The sequence below is a fragment of the Gossypium hirsutum genome, chromosome A12 (assembly GCF_007990345.1).
Source record: "Gossypium hirsutum isolate 1008001.06 chromosome A12, Gossypium_hirsutum_v2.1, whole genome shotgun sequence".
NCBI lineage: Eukaryota > Viridiplantae > Streptophyta > Magnoliopsida > Malvales > Malvaceae > Gossypium > Gossypium hirsutum.
The window spans coordinates 18,326,545-18,335,138 of NC_053435.1; the positions used below are offsets into that span (position 1 = coordinate 18,326,545).

General features: G+C 35.7%; 1 non-coding gene across 1 annotated transcript; it reads right to left on the minus strand.

Moving 5' to 3' along the window:
- Positions 1 to 7,443: 7,443 nt before the first annotated feature.
- On the minus strand, positions 7,444 to 7,547 carry LOC121211804 (small nucleolar RNA R71). The gene has a single exon (XR_005907022.1). It is a non-coding gene; the product is annotated as a small nucleolar RNA R71 (small nucleolar RNA).
- Positions 7,548 to 8,594: the final 1,047 nt, after the last annotated feature.

Consider the following 8,594-nt stretch of genomic DNA (forward strand, 5'->3'; position numbering starts at 1 on the left):
AAGGGACACGATCGTGTGAATTCTGACAAAATCCCCAAATCGGCCACACAGCTATGTGGCTAGGCTGTGTGGCACCCAATTTGACCTGGAAACCCTAATTCCCAAATCCACAGGGCTGTGTGCCTCATAAAATGCCTGTGTGGTCGTCGAGGAGGTCATGAAACCACCTTCAAGACAGCCCAAGATCACCGCCTAAGCCACTAGAATCATCCTTAATCTTTGCCCTATCAAAAATATATCAGAAACTGGCAGCTTCTCCTTACTTCCAATGTCTAGAACCCAAAATCTTTAGTTAACACATAAAACAAATATGTCGAAATATAAATTTTGTAAAAACGATAATGAAAAGACAAGGTTTCTAATCTCACACCTGTTTTACGATCGAGGATGATGAAAGAGGAGCGCAAACTTAAAACCCGCAAACAATCCGCTTTCAAAAGCATTCATAATAACCCCCCAGAAGAAAAAGTAACAGAGAACAAAAAGGAAAAGATAAAAAAAAGAACGTGTAACCCACCAAAATAAAAAATAATAAAACCCAAATAAAATAAGTTAAAAAAATAAAATACATGTAACAACCCGTTTTCGGTAAAATCATAATAGTGGTTTCAGGACCACAAATATGAAGTCAAAAAATTTATTTTAATATTATTTTTAAGTCTACAACATGTTGGAATTATGGTATAAAATTTCGTTAAGAAATTTTACCGTTTGCATGCTTAATTTGTGAAAAATGACTAAATCGCGTAAAGTGCAAAAGTTGGGTTCTATTAGCTAAAAGTGTTAAATAGCTATAGAACTTTAAAGTGAAGGTCCTTAAATGGTAATTAGACCATTAAAGGTGATAGTGGATGAGCATGGCTTGGCAGTTTGGTTATTTTTAATGTTTGGTAATGTTAAATTAGTAAATGACCAATTAATGAATAAATAAATAATAAAACAAAATGGCCATATTCTTCCCACATGTATGAACCAATTTTTACAGCAAGAAACAGCCATGGGAGAGCTCAAAATTTCAGATTATTAAATCTCTTGCATGTAAGTGAATTTGATGTCCATTTTTATCGATTTTTATGTTTTTAGAATCGTTGTTGCTTAATCTTTCTAACGAGGGGACTAATTTGTAAAACCATTGAATAGTTTAATATTTTCCATTGATGAGTATAATAGGGCTTTGAAGTTTAATGGAATAATATGAGTCCTTGTCGATAGTTAAACATTTTTTGTTAAGTGATTTTTGTGAAATTGACAATTTAGGGCTAAATTGATAAATGTGAAAACTTTATGATTAAAATGTGAAATAAATGAAATGCGTGGGCTGCTAGGGACACTAGTGATATTCGGCTATAGTGGGATTGTGCTCAATTGCATGAATTTTCATTTTTATGATATAGGGACCAAATTGTAAAAAGTTAAAATATTAGGGCAAAAATATAATTTTGCCATAAAGTGAATTATGAGTTGTTTTGATACCATGAATATTCGGATAAGTTCAATTTGGTTAAAAATGGTTAAATTATGCGAAATGAATTGTTTTACTGTCTAAATTAATATATTGAATGAATTTATTAATTTAGATCAAGATCGGGGGGAAAATCGAGGAAATGAAAAATTACCAAAATGCCCCTGAACTTTGGTATTTCTACAATTTAGCCAGGTAAGTTCGTATGTTAATAAGCATTATTATAATTGAGATTTAATGCTTTAAATTTGAATTGTTGACGAATATAATCGTACGAAAATATTCGAGATAGCTTCGGCTATATATATTAGCACTTAGTGTGCAAGTTCATTGATTTGGCTTCGGGCCATGATATTAATGATTTGGGTTTGGGCCATGATAATAGTACTTAGTGTGCGAGTTACATTGATTTGGGTTCGGGCCATGATATCAATGATTTGGGTTCGGGCCATGATAGTAGCACTTTGGTTACGAGTTACATTGATTTGGCTTCGGGTAAATTGAAGATGTGAAATGGTGAGAAATAGATATTTATCGATACAGGTATGTACGGAAGGCTATAGGAGCATTGAAACTAAGGAAGTTATGAACATTATGAGTAATTATGTGATTGAATTTATGTTAACCTTTTGGTTAATGTGTTGGTGAATATTATTTTCATATTATTTGAATTGTATATATGTTTATGACATATGAATACATGATGAACTCAGTCATGGTTAAATTGATATAAATAGAAGGAAAGATCGAAAAATGCCTCAAATAAAATTACTATGAAAGTATGGAAAAGTGTATGAGTTATTAGATGGTAAAAATATGCTTATACACATACTTGAAAATGTGTATACACTAAGTAGTGTGTACTTATGCTACGTCGTTTTGAGATGAGTTACTAAATTAAGTGATAATTAGAATTGAGAGGTTAATGTTATTTAGACCAAGGCCAAGTTATATTGAAATGACTAAAGTGGATTATGCTTATAAATTGAAGTAAGCTTTATTTTAGAATTACGAACTTACTAAGCATTTCATGCTTACTTTGTGTTAATTTCTTTTGTGCATAGATATCGGAAGCTCGTTCAGGTTGAAAAAGGGCGGAGAATTCATCACACTATATATCGGCTATTTTGGTTCTCATGATTTTATAATTTTTGGTTATAATGGCATGTATAGGTCAATATGGCTAATGATAGCATATATGCATTGTTAATGATTTTGGCCATTTAAATTGGCTTGTAAATGTCAAAGAAGTGGTTTTATGTATAGCCATAAGAGTTAGCTTAATTTGACAAATATGATGATGTATATATTTGGGTTAATGTTCTTGGTGATGTGGTGTAACACGCCACACTCATACCCTACGCTGAGACTGAATACGAGGTGTTACCTAACTTGGTCACATACATTCACACGTTTTTTAGTCATCAAAATTTAGTCAAACTTAAAACTTTTCCACTCTAAATCAAAAACTCCATAATAAAGGCCTACTAGGATCTAAACGTTCATTTAAAACCATTCGAGAATGATTCGGGTCTTACCACGAACCTTGAAAAATGTTTCTAGCCACAGGAGTACATGCCCGTGTGGGAGGGGCAACACGTCCGTGTGACCATTTCGACATGGTCGTGTTGTTGGCCCGTGTGACTCACACGGCCTAAGCAATACAAGGACATGCCTGTGCCCTCTACCCGTGTGGAACTAATTCTAAATTCACACCTATAGGGGTTTTCACACGGCTTGGTACACGCCCGTGTCCATGGCCCGTGTTCTTCACACGACCATGACACGCCCATATTCTAGCCCGTGTGCAAAAACCTAGACATTCTATTTCTGACGTCCGCAATTCCTAAGGGTCACACGGCCAAGACACACGCCCATGTGCTAGGCCTTCCTTTTCACATGGCTGAGACACACGGTCGTGTCTCTGCCCGTGTGTTTAATACCATGCATACTGACTTGTAAATTTTACGTCCAAGGGACACACATACATGTCACAAGCCCATGTGGCGGACCATGTATCACACACGGCCTAGACACATGCCCGTGTACCTACTCATGTGGACAAAATGAGGCTATTTACCAAGCCTCTTTGCTACCCTTGCATACATAACCTGCATAAAATCAATCCATACCAAAACAAGGGCACATCACATAGCCAAACTAACCACGATGAACAACATTTGATTTTTGTGTTTTACGGTGAACAACATTTGATTTGTGTGTTTTACTCATCCATGAAAATAATATCTTCTATAGAAATATCAAGATGAGCATTGACAATTATCCGTGGCCTTATACAAAATAAAAATATTTGTTCCAAGCCAACACATTTGACTATTTCTCAATGACACAAAACATTAAATTCTAGCCTTATACTTGTCATATACAAAAACGTGAAATCTAACTATACCGAGTGTTTTGAATGATAGTGTGATAGTGGCCTCCGACGTCTATTGATCCTCGAGCTATTTAGGAGACACTATAAGAAAATGGAGAAGAGGGGGAGTAAGCATAAAGCTTAGTAAGAAGTATGCAAACACGTAGCAACAACTATACCATTCATCAACATGCTCTTGATATAAATAGGCATAAACACAACTTACTCATCACAAACCAATACTCATCATATAATATATATTGAACTCACGTCTGACACAGACTGAATAGGTACCTGTATCACTCACAACACAGTTATACTTTTCTCTTGATTTTAAACCATAACTCTCATCGTTGAACCATTCGAAACACTACCAGATATTCAATGAGCCTTAATATAGGGTAAGATACCGATGCCATGTCCCGGACATGGTCTTACACCAGCTTTACTCGTAGCTGATGCATGTCCCAGACATGTCTTACACTGGCTTGCATCTCGAGGTTGATGCATGTCCCAGACATGTCTTACACTGCTCTCGTCTCAATGCCGATGCCATGTCCCAAAATTGGTCTTACACTGGCTCTCGTAATATGACCGATGCATGTCCCAGACATATCTTACACTAGCTCACAATAATCCATACATCATGGCATGAATATCCGATTTTATTTCCCATGGTTCAAACGGGAATTCTGCTACCTTAATTAGCATCATGCCTTCTCATTTCCTCAATCAAGTAATTCATGCTAAATTAACTCATCGCATATAATGACAATGTAGTTGTATTATTTGCATACAACTTACCTCGGTTACAAAATATGGTGTCTAGTCGGTCTAATCAATTTGCTTGGCCTTCCCCCGGTATAAGTTTGGAGTTTGAATTTCTGAATCTATAATAACAAAAATTCATAAATTTAATCACTTTATCGATCTAGGCACTCAATAATCTATACTTTAGCAAAATGACCATTTTATCCCTAGGTCCGAAAATCAATTTTTATCGAATTTCCTCCTATCAAAAGCCTAGCCGAACCCCTTTTTCTCGTATAGCAAATCCAAAATTTCCACTAACTTACACATTTATCATCAAATTTTCAACTTATGCAAAATACTCCCTATTAGGGTTTTCATGATAAATCCCTTCACAAAAGTTATTTATTACACATCTAATACTCATATTCTTCCATAAAATTTCAGAAAACTACACATATGCTTTCATGGAAAAACCCTAAAATCTTAACCATTTTGCAAAATAGTCCTCTTAATAGAAAGCTTATGCTTCAAGGGGTCCAAAAATGTAAAAATCATCAACAAAAAGTATGTAAATCACTTAGTTGCAAGAGGAATAAGTTGCTGAAATTTTTGAAGCTCAAAACCCTTAAAAATGGCTAAAAAATCGGTGGCAATGAAGAAGACGAGAATGTGATATCATCTTTTTCTTATTTTCCTTCTATTTTAGTCGAATTAGCCATTAAACCCACCAAACTTGGACTTTTTGACCAAATTGTCTCCTATGGCCGGCCATACACTATCATAGGGTCTAATTGTCTTTTAAAGACCCCCAATTTAGGTTCTCTAGCTATTTGGCACCTTTAGCTATTAAAATAAGACTTTTGCACTTTATGCGATTTAGTCCTTTTTCGAAATTAAGTCCTCAAACGCTAAAATTACTTCACCAAATTTTTCATACACCCTTATAATTATGCTATAACCCCAAAACAATTAATATAATAATTTTATAAGCTTTTGATTTGTAGTCTCGAAACCATTGTTTCGACTAAGTCCAAAATCGGGTCGCATATGGGCATGTCCCTGTTGAGCCCAAGTATTGTCCTATTCGGAAAAGGCCACTTTTGAGGGCTCTTAGACATTCTAAACGCTATTTAAACACCTGATGAGGCACTAGAAAAGATGACACGGAGTAGGAGGCACGGAATTACTCAAGGAAAGCCGATTGATCCATCTCAGAAGTTGGATTCATTGTCAAGACTGAAGATCTCCTTTCAATTTCCTTCAGGAGTTTTGGGTTTTCTTTATGTTTTGTTATCTTTACTCTTTTGAGATGTTTTCTTTCATAATTATGAACTAAACCCCCTAAATACCTAAGGGGAATGAAATCTAAGATGGATCTTGTTATTATTATCTGAATTGTATGATAAATGTTTGACTTGTTCTTCATTATGTGTTCTTATTTCTTGTTTTAATATTCCAGGATATTGATTCAAGTTAATACGTTTATTCAGAGGAGAAAAAGTCCCTGTATAATAGTAAATTTATCGTAATTAAGCAGAGTTGATTGCACACCTAGAGATAGGGTGACAAGATTTTACCGGATTAGGGTGAAACCTAATAAGGGAGTCCATAGATCGAGTTAATGCAACACTAGGGTGTTAATTAGAAAGAGATTTCAATTAATTAACCTAAGGTTAGACGTTATTAGTCTCGAGAGAGATAAAAATATAACTTAGGGATTTCTATGGGTCAAGTCAAATGAATAAATCGTCTAATTCAGAGTTAAATAACAAGTGAAGTCTAAGTGGACTTTTCCTTGGGTATTATCTTAATCAATCGAGTTTTCCCAAAAACTTTTCCCCAATTTTCTCTCTATGCACCCTTAGTTTAATTAATTAGTTTAGATAAACAAATCCCTTAATTTTTAGGCTAGATAATAAAAAGAAAGTAATTACAAGTACTCTTGGTTCCTTTGGGTTCGACAATTCGGTCTTGCTAAAGCTATACTACTGTTCGATAGGTACACTTGCCTTCATCGTGATAATAGTTTGTTTCAAGAACGATTAATTATAAATTTTGAAAACATGTCGCGAATCTCACTATCAAGTTTTTGGCTCCGTTGCTAGGGAGCTAAGAAAGTAGGAACATTCGATTTTTATTACTTTAGCCATATTTACTTTTAGTGCAATCTATTTTTAGTTTAATTTCACTTTTATAACTTTTATTTTATTTTCTTCTGATAGGTTTTTCTAGTTTATGACCAGAAGAAACCCATCAGGACCATTACTTTTCGATAGTGAGATAGATCGCACAGTTTGCAGAAACCGAAGAGAAATAAGACGAAGCTTAAGATACACAGAGGAAGAGCAAGAGGACGATATTCACACCACAACTGAGGAGATGGCTGAAAACCAGGAAAATCCGTTACCTCCTGCAATTGCTACTAATCAAAATCCTGCTCCACGTACTATGTACGATTATGCTAAACCTTCTTTAACAGAAACTGAGTCAACCATAGTTAGGCCTGCTGTTGTTGTAAATAATTTTGAACTGAAACCTAACACAATTTAAATGATACAGCAATTTGTTCAGTTTGATGGTTTGCAGGACGAGGATCCCAACGCTCACTTGGCGAATTTTCTGGAGTTTTACGATACATTTAAAATCAATGGCGTTTCTGATGATGCTATTCATCTTCGGTTATTTCCCTTCTCATTGAGGAACAAAGCTAAACAGTGGTTGAACTCGTTACCACGAGGGTCAATCACTACTTGGGAACAAATGACCGAAAAGTTTTTATTAAAATATTTTCCGCTGGCTAAAATGGCTAAATTACGTAATGATATCTCTTCTTTTGTGCAGATGGATTTAGAAACGTAATGATATCTCTTATTTTGTGCAGATGGATTTAGAAACACTGTACGATGCATGGGAGAGATACAAGGACCTTTTGAGAAGATGCCCTCACCATGGGTTACCACTCTGGCTACAGGTTCAAATGTTTCACAATGGCTTGAATCCTTCGACTAGATAGATGATTGACGCAGTTGCTGGTGGAACTATCAATAATAAGACACCTGAGGATACTTATGAATTTATAGAAGAGATGTCACTGAATAATTATCAGTGGCAGGTCATAAGGACAAAGCCAACGAAAGTAGCCGGCATTTTTAACGTCGATTCGATCACCATGCTCTCTAATCAGGTAGAACTTTTGAATAGAAAAATTGACGATTTTCTTAGTTCTTCACAGGTTCACCTAGTAATACAGTGCAAAACAAGTGGAGGTGGATCAAGCAATTTAGAATACCCACCCTATGGCCACAACATGGAGAATGAGCAGTTAAATTTCATGGGTAATAATCCTCGATCTCAAAATAATCCTTATAGTAACACTTACAATGCAGGTTGGAGGAATCACCCAAATTTCTCATGGAGAGGCCAAGGGAATTAGAGACTACCACCTCCAGGCTTCCAACAACTACCCTACCAACAAGAGAAAAAGTCGAACCTTGAGGAGATGCTAAAAAAATTCATCTCAGTGTCAAAAACTCATTTTTAGAATATCGAGACAGCACTTAAGAATCAACAAGCGTTGATCCAAGGGCTCAAAACTCAGATAGGACAACTCGCCAAATTAATATCTGAACGACCATAAGGTAGCCTACCGAGTAACACTGAATCTAACCCAAGGGAACAACTTCACGCAATTACCATCCAAGACAAGGGAGGGTTAGTGGAACTAGAGCTAGAACCAAGGCAAGGAATTCTGGTAGGTAAAAGCAAAGGTGAGGTAGACCACAGTGAACAAACACAGGTAAGTAAAGAGTACAAACCTAGTGTGCCATACCCCAATGCGACAAAGAAAGACCGTACAGACGAACAATTCGGTAAATTCCTTAAATTATTAAAGAAATTACATATTAACTTACCGTTTATTGAAGCTCTTTCGCAGATGCCAAATGCAGTCAAATTCTTAAAGGAGCTTTTAACAAATAAGCGGAAGTTGGATGAGGCGTTGTA